The sequence below is a fragment of the Phyllostomus discolor genome, chromosome 1 (genome assembly GCF_004126475.2).
Source record: "Phyllostomus discolor isolate MPI-MPIP mPhyDis1 chromosome 1, mPhyDis1.pri.v3, whole genome shotgun sequence".
Taxonomy (NCBI): Eukaryota; Metazoa; Chordata; class Mammalia; order Chiroptera; family Phyllostomidae; genus Phyllostomus; species Phyllostomus discolor.
The window spans coordinates 82,588,704-82,604,867 of record NC_040903.2 but is presented as its reverse complement, the minus strand read 5'-3'; the positions used below and the strand labels follow the sequence as shown (position 1 = coordinate 82,604,867).

Below are 16,164 nucleotides of genomic sequence, written 5' to 3'. Positions count from 1 at the left end.
GCAGTGGACATGCCCAGGTGCAGCTGGGCTGTGTGCTCAGAGGAGGGTCAAAGCCACCCGCTGCCGCAGGAGGAGCTGTTGGGCTGTAGTAAACATCAATAATGTCTTTCATGCTTGAGTGAATCTACAAAGGCTTCAGCAATGTGCTCCAGTTCCTAGGACTCTACAAGAAATCTGGAAAACTTGTGTTCTTGGGTTTGCACAATGCAGGCAAAACCACTCTTCTACATGTGCTCAAAGAGGACAGATTGGGCCAACATGTTCCAACATCACATCCTACATCAGAAGAGCTGGCGATTGCTGGAATGACTTTTACAACTTTTGATCAAGTGGTGGGCATGAGCGAGCACGTTGGGTTTGGAAAAATTATCTCCCAGCAATTAATGGGATTGTCTTTCTGGTGGACTGTGTACATCATCCTTGTCTCATGGAATTCAAAGTTGAACTTAATGTGTTAATGACTGATGAAACACTATCCATTGTGTCAATCCTTACCTTGGGTAACAAAATTGACAGATCAGATGCAACCAGTGAAGAAAAGCTCCATGAGATGTTTGGACTTTATGGACAGACCACAGGAAAGGGAAATGTGGCCCTGAAGGAGCTGAACGCCTGCCCCATGGAAGTGTTCAGGTGCAGCATGCTCAAGAGGCAAGGCTATGGCAAGGGCTTTCGCTGGCTCTCCCAGCGTGTTGACTGATATTTGGACAGCAAAAATAAGAGTTTTACTTCTTTAGACTGATCCTCAGCACAGCTTACTCATGAACTTTTCTAATAGGACAAGGAAAGCATATTAGGCATTAAGAAGCCAAGAGTCTCTGTCAGCTTTCTCATCACCCAGTGGTGAACCCTGCTTTTTCCACACTGTCGGGAGGTAATGCTCCCTGGTGTGCAGGTGCAGTCAGCACCCCGGGACTTGGGAGCTGGCAGGATTTGCTGGGGAACGCTGTGTGCCATCATGGGACACCTGCAAAGAAAAACATATCTCACCACTGTGGTTGATTTCAAAAGAAAGTGATTCTATTTTTTAAAGAAAGTGTTATTAATGCAATTGGTTTCTGTTCTATTTGAATTTGTAATTTATTTGGTCCAGGGTTTTCAATTTCTCTTCTTTAAATCTAGTGAATGGCATTTAGATACTTCATAAAACATGTATGCACAGATACATGTTGGAGGCCAGCGCTCAGTCAAGTGAACCCAGTCCGTGGAGTTAGCAGGTTGGGGAGAGAAGCCCCCCTGTCTGTCTGACTGCCTCGTGGCAGGTGGCTGCACCTTGTGCATGGAGAACAGGAAAGGGCAGAGCCCTGGCCTTGCAGTTTCAGCAGTTTCCATTGCAGCGAGCTAGGGTTGCTCCTCATCACAGAGTGTGTAGCAGACTGTTCACCGTGGAGGAGTTAATTACAGAGTGGGTTATTATTATTAATTTGACTTATAAAGTCACAAATTTCAGCCAGCCTGCTTTTAATTAACTGTTGGGAAGTTTTATTTCTCTTTGTAGCACCTTTTTCATGTTCAGTTATAAAAAGTGACTTCTGCCTCATGAAAGCGTTGAGGACATCTCCTATGTTGTCATGTACTGCCAGTGCGTCAGATTTTGTGCAATCCATTGTACAGATTTTGGGGGGATTTTCTGAATAGGAGAGTCATATGGGATAAAATTAACAGTTTAAAGGCTCTTAATTCTGTGATTTGAGAACTGAAAAATCTGGTATTGTAGCATTTGGTTGAATCTGGGAAAGGTTTGCTCAGTGGACTTTAAATTTTCCCCATGGAGAATTTGGTCTCTCTATTGGACTGTTCATGAGCTTTTTTTAAAATGGGTTATCAATTTTTTTAGTGTTTAAAGGTTAACATTTGTAGCTTCTCCAGATTTTTTTTTGTATGAAATTGGCTTTCTCTATTCCAGAATTAAGCTGGGGAAACTCTAACCCAAAAACTTTGTGTAGAGCTGTTGCTTTTGAGCCAGCATCACTTACTGTCGGAAAACAGTCGGTACAGAAGCCACCTCATCCCCGGGAGTGTGATGAGGATTATTTTTATAACTTTCCGTTTTATTAATGCCATGTGTGACATTGGATTTTCATGATCTTAGCCAGTTTTCTACCCTTGCAGTAAAAGGTGATGGGATCGGAGATAGTCTTAAGAGAGGAGGATATCTTCATTCATTTTTTCTTTAGTGAAAAATTAGAGGGAGTTTCTTCAAAGTTGAAAATTGTGACGATGGTGCTTATTTGCAGAGGATTGAATTCAGTGGTTTCTTGCTTATAATGTGAAGGAAGGGAAGTGTGAATAACATTTTTGGGGTGAGAGAGCATTGCTCTTTAGTTGGATTTCTCATTGTTAACAATGTCTTCAGTGCTATTGGGAAAGCATATTTTTTCACTGCCGTGTACCAAATGCAGAGGCTCAGTGGGGTATGAGTCTGGAGTGAGCATGGCTCTCATTTATGAGAAAGCATAGCTGGATTAAGATAGTTGTTGATTTGGAAAGTGGTTAAAGCCTTAAGTGAACAAGTCTATTTAACCATGAATTAGTTAACTTGCATACTTTTAATTTGCTTTGCCTAAAGGTAACCCATACTATACTTCTCTATCCAGAGACATGAGAAGTATGATTGCTTCAGTGTTAGTTTTCTTGTTTTTCTTTTCCCTGTTTCCCCCTAATCACTTTGTAGCCAGCTAGAAACCTCTGGATTCTACGCAGAGCAGCTCTTTGTGGAAGTGGCTTATTTTGGCCACTGGAGAAAGAGGGGATTGAAAAGTCAAATAGCACCAGTCCCTATAATAACAGAGCAGAAAGAAGCTGCCATGAGGAGCTTGGCCCCTAACAGCGAGGATCAGACCTGGGTACAGGAACTGCCATGACTGGAGGCTTTTCATTGGATGTTATCAGAGTGTATATAGGTCCTATTTCAGGAAGAGTGAACAGTCGTCTACAAAAGAAAGGTGATCTGTAGCCTAAGCATTTTAATACAAAGTTAAAACACACAAACAAAAAGAAATAAGGTTCTGGAGACAAATTGACTTGAAACTGAAACTGAGCTCTGTTTCAACTGCTTAACCCACCTGGGCCATGGTTTTCATACATACAAAGGAACTCACAGGACACGGGATTATGGGGAGGTTAAGTTAAGTGACATGTCATACATGGGTTAGAGTTATGATCCTGGAGTCAGACTGTGTGTTTCAAGTCCTGGCCCACTGTTTGCTGGCTGTATGATTTTGGGGTGTTAGTCAACCTCCTCTTATAGAGAATAGAGCAAGTAGTAGGTTGTTGGGAGGATCAAATGAGATAATAAGGGAAAGCACTTAAAACAGTGTCTGACATCATTACACCAAGTGTTTCATTAGTGTTAGCATTCTTGTTGTTAATGTATATATAACTTATATATAGACATGTCTAGTCTTGGTAGTGCATTCATTAATAGCTTTTGCTGTTTAATTTCATAGAAATAAAGGCTTGAGAATTCCCATGCTATCCATACCTCTTTCTCCCAGAGGAATTAACTAAAAGAAAATCAATTGATCACATACATTAGTTATAAAGGTTCATAGAAACTTTAAGCATCTCCCTTCTTACTTTATAAAGACATCTGGCTGAAGGGATTTAAAATACTCTTAATACATAAGTACATTTTATTTTTAAAAAGACGCTGCCAGCTCTAGGAAATTTACCCTATGTTTTTCTTTGAACTTCAACAACCTCTGTAATTTGAATCCCAATGTTTATGCTCTCCCTCTGGAGAACACTCACAGCTTTTAATGTTTCTCAGTTTTCTTATGTCTAAATTTGTTTCCCTATTGTTGCTTTAAGAATTTGAATTCAGAATGAACATTATACTAAATAACAGGGTTCTTAAAAGCGGGTTCAGAATAGGAGGCAGCTTTCCAGCCCCTGCCACTGTGGAGCAGAGACCTTTGGTTGCTGCAGCTGAGAGACCCTCTCCTGCGACAGAGTGGAGCTTGGTGGGAGATGCTAGACTGTGATGGCCCAGGGTCTGAGTTCAAGGCCTGGCCCTGAGCTTATGAGTGAGCCCTTGGTCAAGCCATTCAATTTTTATCTTTGGTTTCGTCAGGTAAAATAGGGTAACTGACCCTGAGGGAAGGGGAGAGGAAGGGTAGATAAATGATCTATGTAGCCCTGACACATGGTGAATGTTCCGTGAGGGCTGGTTCTTGCCTTTAACTTGCTAGGTTACTTTGGTGAGTTATCTCCGGCCTCCGTACCAGACTTTCCCATGCTCAATTCAGAAAGGAATGAAATCTAGTGTGGAAATTCCAGGAAGGGTTCAGTGTTGGTGGCTCATGGTATGCTCAGCCCTGAAAAGACACCATGGAGCATGCCCTCCTAATCTAGAATTAAATTGCTTCTGAGTCTTCAGATAATATTCCCATGGCTCCTTACTCCTTGACACTCTGGCTGTAGTGAGAGATGTGGCGAGACAACTGAGAACCCCGCTGCCTAGAGCTGGGTTCTAGTTCTGCTGGGAAAATTTTCCAGAGCTGAGAGACCAGAGGAAGAGGCTGACAATACCATTACATAAAGAGTTTATTAAGGGAAATTACATACTCAGTGTGCCCCTGGAAGCCTCAAGATATCCTCCTCATCACGTGGCAGGTGCTAAAGGGCAAAAGGGTTATATAGAACCGGGTGGGACGGATGGGGCACTGCCCAGGCAAGGGAAAATGTCTCTCACACCTGCTCAAGGCGAGGCAATGGCCTCTTGTAGGAACCCGCACAAGCCCACAAACTGTGGGCCAAAGGGGAGAAGTCGATTGACCAGTCTCTGAGGGGACTTGGGGGCAATCTCTGTTCTACCCCAGATCTAACTGGCGTGTCCTGCCGTGCTCAGGCAGCGGTCACATTCCCCAGCAGTCTTTGCTTTCAGCGTCCCCACCCTCATATTCTGTGGGACTCACAGCCAGACATTTCACTCTCCTGAGTTTGTTTTTATAGATTTAGATGACATGGTAAATGTGAAAGGATTTTTAAATTAAGGAATGTTAGAAAAATACATTGCTTTATGTTATGTTGATAATCATGGTAATGGTAATAAATCTTTAGAGCATACCTAGAGCTTGCTTTGGCTTCCTTTAGTTAGAATGTGGGTGATCTCAGGCATCACCTTCTTTTTGTTTCAGTTTCTTTGTTTCACAATGATGGTAACGTCTGGGCAGGTTCTATGCAAAAGGAAGCTTGTAAAAGGCACACTAGTCAAATTTTGATAACTATTAGCCACAATAAATGATTTAAGGAAGCAGAAAGAGATCTGGGGGGCAGTTATCATGTGGAGGTAAACTATCTATCCACATGCCTTAAATCTGGATAACTTCAGTGAGTGTAGAAGGGGCTTATTTTTAGGGCAACGTGTTGTAGATCCTTGATTTAAAACTCAGAAGTGAATATGAAATATACTTTATTTCTAAATGTCTGCAGTTTTCAGAATTCTCAAGTTACTCTTTCATTTGCGCCTCAGTCAGCACACGCGGTCCCTGGCAGAGGCTGAGGGCGGAAGTGCACACCGGGGGCCTCAGTCTGACCGCTGGGCTGCGTTCTCAGAGTAGGACTGTCAGCTGCTCCATGCGCAGGAAACCCCCTCGTCCCATGCCTGTCACTTGGGGGGTCTCCAGGGTCCAGAGCCACCCCCGTTACAGGAGCCAGCCCTCGCACTCCAGTCCACTCCCTGGCAGGTCTCTGTTCTAGCTTGAACGGTGTCATTGGTATTATATTTCTAGCTCTTTCCCGCATGAAACATTGTAATATAAAATGCTCGTATGCAGAAACAAACTCATTTGCAAGTGTACCAGAACTTTTGCTAAACTCCAGTCAGAGTGTGCTCACTTGCTGAGAAAAGCTTGATTCAGGGCTTAAAAGGCGTGGCAGTAACATGAAAGTACTTTTCTTCTGTTTAAGATCCACGAGTTCAAGAACTGGTTCATGATTTCTCTTTGGTTCTCCCCACCACACTTTCTTTGTGCCACCAGTATAGAAGTTATTTTATGCTCCCCGGGCGTTCTGATGAGTTGGTTTTGTTTATATAGATGAAAACACCTCCACGGCAGGAGCCTCTTTTTGTCTTCTTTGTCTGGGGCTTTGTACGTGTTGTGTGCTACTGTTTCTGACTTGAATAAAACGTGGGCGTGGGAAAACAGATTGAGAAAGGAAAAAATAGTAAGCAAATTTCACTTTTTGAATGTAATCAAGTAATTTTACATTAATTGAATTTTTAGAACTTGTTATCAATTCAATAAAAGGGACTTTGTAAAATGTAATATTGCTGTTTTTTATAAAAACATTCACATTATTTATTTGATTTTAAAAAATTGGGAATTTATGGACACTCAGTCAAATTCTTTCTGCCAGATTTCAAATAAGTGGGCCTTTCTGGGGCTAATAGTTTGTTTGAAATATATTCTTTATGTTAATTAGCACTCAGGTTTCTGGATATTATCAAATGTACATCTTTCTTTGGATTTACTGGAAAAATCTGCTAGCTGTATATATTGTTTTTTTAAAAGATTTTATTAATTTATTTTTAGGGAGGTAAGGGAGGGAGAGAGAGAAAGAGAGAGAGAGAAAGAGAGAGAGAGAAACATTAATGTGTGGTTGCTGGCGGTTATGGCCTGCAATCCAGGAATGTACCCTGGCTGGGAATCGAACCTGGGACACTTTGGTTCCCAGCCTGCACTCAGTCCACTGAGCTACACCAGCCAGGGCTTATATATTGAGTTTTGTTCTCATCTTTATGCTATTCAGGTTTGGGACTTGCAGAAATATTTGCTTTGCTTATTTGTTGGCCTTTGGATACTGTTTTCTTAAAACAAGAGGACATTATTTGAGAGATAAGATGTATGTGCAAAGGAAATACACTTCACGTAAGTGAATTAGATTTGGGGCCGCTAACATAACCAGAAGGACTTGCAGCTGTATTTCTTTATCCTATGCGAGCTTTCAAAGAAACTGGGCCCAAGGGCATTGAAGGACACGTAACTTTTCTGGGCATTCCGGGTCTGCCCTCTATGGGTGAGAGGTGCTGTAAAAATGCCTTCATCCCTCGGAATTCTGCATTACGTTGAAATAAATGTTATTGATTAGGCATAGTGTTTATGGGGAGTTCGGCGGGAACAAAGTAGAAAACCCTTTACAAACTCAAAATCAGGTTATAATTTTTTCTTTGTGTGGGACTTGTAGTTAATACCAGAATACAGATTGGGGAAAAGCTAAAGAAAAATGGACACAGCCCTGGCTGGGTAGTTCAGTTGGTTAGAGTGTTGTCCCGATGCGCCAGGGCTGTGGATCTGATTTCTAGTCAGGGCACATACCAGAGGCAAGCAGTGAATGCATAACTAAATGGAACTTAACGGGGTTTACCCACTGGCATTTTCATAACTGAAGAACTGTTTTAGGTGAATACCACTGAAAATTGTGAGTTAGCCATCTCTTTGTCCCCATTGTTTGGCTTGTAAACTTCAGTGCGATTTGAAGTATAAGTAAATTCCTGTGTTAGCTACACAAAAATCTGTTTTAAATAAACAACCTCAAAGAATCCCGAAACCAAAGTTTTTTTTTATTACGAAGCCCTCTCTTTTTAAAAAGCATCCAGCAGAGACAAACAATGTGTTGTATGCCAAACCCTTCATTTCTAGAATATCAGCATCACTCCCAGAGAATTACGTGTCACTGCAGTTTTCCGGGCACCAGGAAGAGCAAAGCTCCCAGCCGATTGGTGCCTGTGTGCCTATGTTCAACTTGCTTTTTCTTTTTGGCCTACTTGTTATGGATGAAATTATGTCTCTACCTCCCCCCACAAAGAGGTTGCAGTTGAAATGCCCCAGTGCCTGTGGGAATGTGATCTTATTTTTGAAAATACGGTTTTTGTAGATGATCAAGTTAAGACAGGGTCATTAGGGTGGACGCTAAACTAACGTGAGTGAGTCTGTATAAAAAGGGGAAATCCAGTCACAAAGACAGACAGGTAAAAGGGGAAGGCCACATGGAGACACAGGGAGAATGGCATCTACCAGCCAAGGAACAACTGAGGTTACTCAGCTGTCCATATATCAGTTTTCTGTTTATATGTTTACTGCGTGGTTCCCTGTATGTACCCCAACACACATCTGTATCTTTTACCTCCCATTTCTACACTTCTCAATGAGTCAGATTTTCGTTTTCTGATAGCCTGAATGTAGCATTCCATAGTGTCTTGGAATACACTGCAAACAATTCCTCCTTATATTTCACTGATGCTGTGTTACTTTCCCCCAGGAGGGTTCTGCATGCTTACATTTTATATGTGAAGATGCCCTCAGCACTTCAGAAGACAAGTCCAGTGTGAGTTCAAAATATAATAATTCTTAGGCGGTACTATACAGAAAAGTGCTCTGCATCACAGAGTATGATGACACGGAAGCTGCTGTTAGAAGAAGCAAGCTCACACGATTCATTGCAATTACACATGTCCTTTGAGTCCTCTGTCCTCTTCACTGTGAAAAGGCTGATTAACTGAGATGTCAGAGCTATCTCACCATCAAATGTTCTGACTCAGAATATTTTATGCATTAAGTCAAGTTATTCTGCTTATCAGTTTTTTCTTAGGCATACTTTTCATTATGTGATTCACATCTCTCATTAGGGGTTTTATTTTAAATGGTTGAGTATTCTCCGAGTATAGTAAATATAACAAAAACAGCATCTTAATCATGTAATGAGATGTTCTTTATTTTTTTCTATCTTAATTTTATTCTTGTACATTTTGGAATATGGATTAGCTGCTTTTACACAAATAGGGTTGGGTCTTGCTGTGTTTTCTGCTGTCCCGAGACCCCGCAGCACAGAAATACGTATATTTAATGTAATCAACAACTTGTATGTAAATGTACACTTATATATAAATTTATGTGCATATTTACATGTATGCATGCATTTGCAGTGGGGGTCCTGAGTTATATCTGAAGTTTCTGTCAGTATAGCTAGTGTAACTGGCTTCTCCCTGCTCTTAGATTCACTCAAAGGCATAGATTATATTATATTATGTGAAAGGAGTCGTGTATTGGACTCTGGCTGACTTTGGAAATGGAAAACTCATCAGGAGATAGCGACCCAATTTACTATAGGATTTGATATATGTGATAGAGGGGACAGAAAACATTTTTAGCAAGTATCATGATTCTTAATTTTGGTTCCCATCTTAGCGAGAAGGGGGAAGTTCAGCCTCCAGTTCCCATATGGACCAGTTTTAGGTGTTGGCAACAGACATTTGAGAGAGCTGGGTGGTTGCAGCCTCTTCCCATGAATTCACCGCATTTCTTTTTAGCATTCTTGAGTCATAGAGTGAGAAATGGAGTTGGTTTGGCCAAATGTTCCTCCTTTGTGCCAAACTGTACCTTAATGCAAATTCTGGCTCTGCCGCTTTCTCATTGTGTGAGCTTGCAGAAGTTACTTAATCTTTCTGAGTTTCAGCTTTCTAGTGTGTAAAAGGAGAACAATAAAGTATGTAAATCACAGGGAGTTGAACAAATTAAATGAGATACCTATGTGTGATGGCTTAGCATAATGGTATGTGGTAAGCATTCGTTAAGTGACATATAACACTAGTACCTCTTTACCTGTATAGACCACATATTCCTTTGTGTCTAATTTGTACAGAGCTTGGCAGTTGACCCCCAAGACCACTGAGCTGAACTGACTGATTCAAGTTTGGTCACAGTGCCTATGGTGTGTAGAGCCAAAGAACCAGTTAGGTTTGGATATCTTGGTGCATCACTTAAGTTCATACCACTGGCTTCACAGGTCCTTGAACAAGAGTATTTTCCTCATTCATTGAAAAGCTGCCACTAGTATTAGAAAACATCTCAAGCGCATGTGAGTGCGAGGTGTCGCCTTTGTAGAGGACTTTTCCCTGTGCTTCAGTATGAGCTCGATTTTAGACCAAATGCAAATGTCTTTAAGAGAACACAACTGAGAGAGAGAGAGAGAGAACAACACAACCTGCTAAGGAGTTATGTCATAGAAGAGTTTGTAGTTATCTGTGATAATATTTTTATGAATTAATCTTTATCAAGTGTCAATAAAACTCCTCACTATTGAACTTAATAATAAAGGAACTAGTTTATAAAAAGCCCATTACCTTAATCTAGGTGATGATAATTCTGTCTTTGTTAATATTATAGTATCTGTGTGGTGCCGGGCTTGGAACACAAAAGTTCAGGGTTATAGAAGTGTCTGGCACTGCTGCTTGAGAAAGGCACTCACAGTTCTCTCTTGTCCAGCAGTTTGACTAGACCATGTGAACAACAGGGCAAACATGTAGCAAAATGCCTGTTTCAATGCTTCTCCGTTCCTTCAGCTGTCTTTTGATGGGCTTCCCTCTCATTGTTCCATTGTTCATTTCTGGGAGTACCATACCTTTCTCCTGTCAGTAGCTAACTATCTTTACACACGGACAATTTTCAGTGTCTTGGAAAGTGGTAACATTCAGTATTTTTAACTAAGTTATTAGAAGAAACTATCTGCAGAATTCTTCACAATAGCCAACATATAGAAACACTCTAAGTGCTTGTCAACAGAAGAATGGGTAAAGAAAATGTGACACTCACACACACAAAAACACACAGTGGAACATCATTCAGCCACGAGAAAGGAGGCAACCTTGCCATTTATGACCACATGGATGAACCTGGAGGACCTTAAGCTAGCTGAAGTAAGCCAGACACAGAAAGACAAATACTGCACGATCTCACTTACAGGCAGACACCAAAAAGGCTGAACTCATAAAAGCAGAGAGTAGAATGGTGGTTTTAAGGGGTACGGGGTGGGGAAAATGAGGAGCTCTTGGTCAAAAGGTACAAAGTTTCAGTTATGTAAGACGAACAAGTTCTGCAGGTCTAATGGACAGCGTGGTGGCTGTGGTTAATATTGTGTCGTGTGCATGAGATTGGCTAGGAGAGCAGGTCCCTGCACACACATGGATGGGAATTGTGTAAGGCAATGAATATGATAATTAGCTTGATTGTGGTCATTATTTTAGATGTATGCTATCAATGTATACTTTAAATATATATAATTTTTACTTGTCAGTTTTACATCAGTAAAGCTGGAGTAGGAGAAAAGAAGAAAACGACTTTTCATTCTTACTAGCTTTTCTATCAGAATTGGGGCTTATGTCTGTATACAGTGTCCGCAGATGCTTTTGTGACACTAAAATCACCACTGAAATGCAAGAAAAATACCTTTTAGTTTGAAAGAACAAGTGCCTTAGTTTCTTCATACAGATTGGAATGGAATCATTATAGACTTTACACTAAGGTGATAGCTATGCAGGGCTTTTGTTCTGAAGAGAATACTAGCTAGTGGCATGGTAAGGGCTGACTCTGGGCTGGGCTCTGACCTAAGCCTATGTGTATACTGACTCTCTAAAGGTGTGTGTTAGCTTACCATCTTGAGGCAGGTACTTTTATCATTCCCATTTCACAAATTAGGAAACTGAGGCCCACTGAGGTTAAATATGAGGGGGAACCCCCAAAACCTGGAATTTATTTGTCAAACATTGTGTATTTATTCTTATGTTTAAACTTCAGTCACCTTCAAAATGCCTTCCACTTGATGTAATACACCTACTGAGACATTCTTTCCACTGCTGAAAGCAGTTTGGAACTTGTCGATATTGATGCCTTTTAGTGTTTCTGTTGTTTTTTTTTTCACCTCTTCCACTTCAGCAAAATGTTTCCCTTTGAGGACTTTTTTCATCCAGAAAAACAAAACAAAAAAGTCTTTCAGGGCGAGATTGGGTGAATCGGGAGGGTGGGGCATGGGGGTCATACCATTTTTGGTCAAAAACTGCCGAACACTCAGTGCAGTGTGGGCAGGTGTGCTTGTAAATCACTCATCATGGAATGGGCAAAAGCATTAAAAGGGTCTCCCCAAAAAAAAAAATCTACTGAAGCCAAACACAGCCTCTCACAGCAATGCCAGGTTGTACGATAATACTGACAGGTTCCTAGAACACTCACCTAGTGGGGGAAGCCTGTACTACAAGGGGTCCTCCCTGCAGAAGATAATTCCGGTTTTTGGAGGCCCCCCCCGCCCCCCACCCCCATGTCATATCTTGCCTTAGTAAGAGGTCAAACAGGGCATTTAGCTCCAGCAACTGAGTTCTTAAACACTAAATTACATGTTTTTTGAATGACAACAAAGACTTTGCAAACATCAACTGAGAATGTCCTAGAAATAATGTATTCCTGTTATGATGAAAAAAGGGAAGAGTTTAACACAAAAGAAAATAATGAGATTTTATAACAGATTTTTCCCTGCCCAAAAGTATCTTATGGGAAATGCATATCAAATGGCTTTGGAACACTGCTTCCCCGGGTTTTCGTACTCTATTTCTCGGTGATAGCACCATGTTCTAAGGGTGAGGAGATTCTGGTTCTATGCTTTGCTATTAATGGCCGTGTCATATTGGCTGCATAGTTCTTCCTCTCTCACTCTTTTTCCTGAGTGGAAATATTAATGCAGTGTTATTCATCTTGTATCGTCATGGAGAGAATAAGATGTAACTGATATGGAAGTGGCTTACAAAGTATTATGGAAATATAAGTGGTATTATTGTAGTTTGTTGTCCCATATGGAACATGCCATCTCAGGGTGGGGAGAAATGGCAGTGACATCAGGCACCTGCCCGGAGGGCAGAGCCGAGAAGCTGGAAGGTGGTGGAGCATCCAGAGCTGTGACTGTTGTCTGGTATGCAAGTCCTCACTTGGTCACTTATTTATTGGAAGAACAGTGATCTAACTTTTCTGAGCCTCAGCTGTTTTATTTGTAAAAGAGGGAGAAAAATATTTACTTTTCAGTGTTATGAAGGTTCAGTATAATATTATGTAATAATAGTATCCTGTTACATGCCCTCTCATGAAATCCTAAATAGCTTAAAACAAAACAAAACCAAGAACAGCTTTCCAGCTGAAATAAATAAAAACAACAAAAATCACACACCATAACATTTTAAAGATAAACAGAAGTCAAAAAGTATTTAAGTATTAACATACCAAGATTGTCAAATATTCTTCCTAGTGTAACATGTGAAAAGAATGTGATATGAATAGCAGCATCATTTTATCAAAAATATCAGTTACATTAACTATAATTTTTAGATGCCAATACTCCAAAATACAACAATCTGTAGTTCCTTTTGGTTTATCTATACACACAGTCAAATGATCCGTGAATAACAGCAGTGCGGGAGGCAGAATAATGACGCCCCAAGACGGCTGTCTCCAACCCCCGGAACCTGTGACTACATTATGCTACGTGCCAAAGGAGAATAAAGACTGCAGAAAAACTGAGTTTGCTAATTAGATGACCTTAAAATAGGGAGATCATCCTAGATTATCCAGGTGGCCCAGTGTAATCCCAAGGACCCTTACAAGAGGAAGAGAGAGGCAGAAGAGGAAGAAGCCTAGAGACATGGCATCAGAAGGGCTCTGCCTGGCAGGGTGCTGCTGGCTTTGGTGATGGAGGAGGGAGCCAAAAGGATGCAGGCAGCTTCTGGGCACTGGAGAAGGAAGGACATTGATTCCCCCTCCCGGCTTCCACAGCAATGCTGCCCTGCCAACCCCGGAATTTAGCCCAGTGGGATCTTTTGAACTGTGAAAATATAAGATAATAAATTTGTGTTGTTTCAAGACACTAAATTTTGGTAATTTGTTACAGGACCATAGAAAACTAATACAGAGAGGTTTTTTTGTTTCTTTCTTTTCAACCCTTTTACCTTATTTTTTGCTTCCTAATTGTACTGGCTGTGACTTTCAATACAATACAGGGTGGGACAAAAATAGGTTTACTGTTGTTCATATGAAAATATAGTCCAATAATTAATAAGTAATAATGCAAGAATAACTGTTTCACGTACTCACAACTGTAAACTCACTTTTGCCCCACCCTGTATTTAATAGGAGTAGTGATATTAAATATTCTTTTCTTGTTCTTGACGTTAAAGGGACCATTTCTAACTCTTTTTTGCTGTTAAAAAAAAGATGTTTGTAGACTGAGGTAATGGTTTCACTGCTGTACGCTTTTCTCCAAACTCAAGTTGCATACATTAAATACAGCTTTTTATAAGTCAATTACACCTCAATAAAATGAGTTTTAAAAAAGAAAAACATTTGCTATACATTTTTTAAAAAACTATTTATTCATTTATTTTTTAACTGTCTGCATTTTTAAATTGTATTTTTTTTCCATTACCATTTATCCCCCTTATGCCCTCTTCTACCCACACCCACCCGCAGCCCCTCATGCTGTAGGTTTTCTTTTTTAAGATTTTATTTATTTATTTTTAGAGACAGGAAGTGTGGGAGAAAAAGATCTATGTGTGGTTGCTTCTTGCACACCCCCTATGGGGAACCTGCCCACAACCAAGGCATGTGCCCTAGACTGGGATTCAAACTGTCAACCCTTTGGTTCGCAGACCAGCACTCAATCCACTGAGCCACACCAGCCATGATCCATACTATAGGTTTTTAACATATTCATACCTATCTCAGATTAAGGAAAAATTTTCCATTTCAGTTTTTATCAGGACTATCTATTGAATTTTATCAAATGTTGTATCTTAATTTCACCTTTCTTATATTATATATTCAGTACTTTTTATATCAGAATATGAGGTAATTAGGCTCTTCTCTGTTCTTACATATTTTTAAATTTTTATGTTTGACTTTAGAAAGGGAAAGGAAGGGAGAAGAGGGAGAGGAACATTGACCTGTTGGCTTCTGCATGCGCCCCAGCTGGGGACCCAGCCAACCCGGCACATGCCCTGACCAGGAGCCACCTGGTGACCTTTCACTTTGCGGGACGGTGCCCAACCAACTGAGCCACACTGACCAGGGCCCTTTCTATATGTTTGAAAAGGTGGTGAGTTAGGGAGGACAATACCCGTTAAAAATTAATGAACCCTTAGCTCCAAGAACAGACAAGGTACCTTTACTGTGGTAGCATTCTTAGAGTGGCACCAACTTCTTAGATGAATTAAAGAAGAGACGTGAGAGCTGATAGGGCAGTAAGTTGTACAGAGTAAATTATGGACAGTAAGTTTAAAACAGAAAGTAGAGTAAAATATGTGACTAAAATCATTTCAGAATAAATTATCTTGTCAAACACCTTTACACAATTTTTCCAATATCACTCGCTTTTATTTATGGTTGTTCTGATTTTCTGAAGATAGAATAGCCTAGGAAACCCCACAGTTATTCAATATCTAAATGGCAAGACATTTGATAGTTTGTCCATTTATCAAACATGTTAGCCATAGGTGAAGTCAACAACTATTTTTCTAAAGTCTTACCATTTCAGTATTCCTAGCTTCTTGCTCAGTGACTTGATATATTGATTCAATATAAACATGGCTCACCTCTTTCCTTGTTCTCATATTCCAGCCACCCCTTTAATTTGCAAGTCAACTCCTAATTTTGTAAGAAAAGTTTATTTCTAGTTGGCTGCCTGTTATGCACTGTGCTGAAAAACATTTCCCAAATGGGACTTTATTACTCATTACTCTTGGATCTTGTCATTGCCTTTGAATGATGGATTTGGGTCAGTACTAAAGTCAGGCTCCAATTCAAACTAAGAGGAGAACGTTTGGTGGAGACATGAGAGGGGATGAGGGGAGTAATGGAGACGGAAGAGGGGAGTGGAAAGGAGTGCCACACAGGGAGGTGTTACCAGTGAAGACAGCTCTGAATAGTCACTACTTGGAACAGCTCCTAAAAGAAGAATGTCAACTGAGCAAGAAACACACTGACTGCCGCATGCCTGAGCATGGGAGCTAAAGGCAGAGTGTGTAAGAGGGTGGCAGTGGGCAGCTGCAGCTGTGCTGCTGGTGAGAGTGAGGGAGATGAGGACTGAGAAGTGTGTGCTTTCAGTAAGGACTTGTAAATAACTGGAGACTTGACTGGAGGCATTTGACCTTCATTACTCAATACATTTAAGTGATTACTTTCTAATTGAACAATAATAACTGATTTGATGTGGTGGAAATAAAAGTTAATGGAGTGTAAGGAGGTTTAATTTGCCCAGATGGAGAATTCTGGCAGAAAGGTGAGTTTAGAGGGGAAGTTCAGTCTGGAGGCATTACCGACTGATAAACAGAGAGTGCAAGTACAAATTTTT

At 40.6% G+C, this 16,164-nt stretch overlaps 1 long non-coding RNA gene and 1 pseudogene across 1 annotated transcript; one reads left to right on the top strand and one right to left on the bottom strand.

Annotated features, from left to right (window-relative positions):
• On the top strand, positions 1–700 carry LOC114493188 (annotated as a pseudogene).
• Positions 701–1,836: 1,136 nt separating this feature from the next.
• Positions 1,837–15,446, bottom strand: LOC118500530. Its single transcript, XR_004903096.1, has 3 exons — positions 15,436–15,446; positions 5,311–5,314; positions 1,837–2,649 (listed from the first exon to the last, which is right to left on the bottom strand). It is a non-coding gene; the product is annotated as an uncharacterized LOC118500530 (long non-coding RNA).
• Positions 15,447–16,164: the final 718 nt, after the last annotated feature.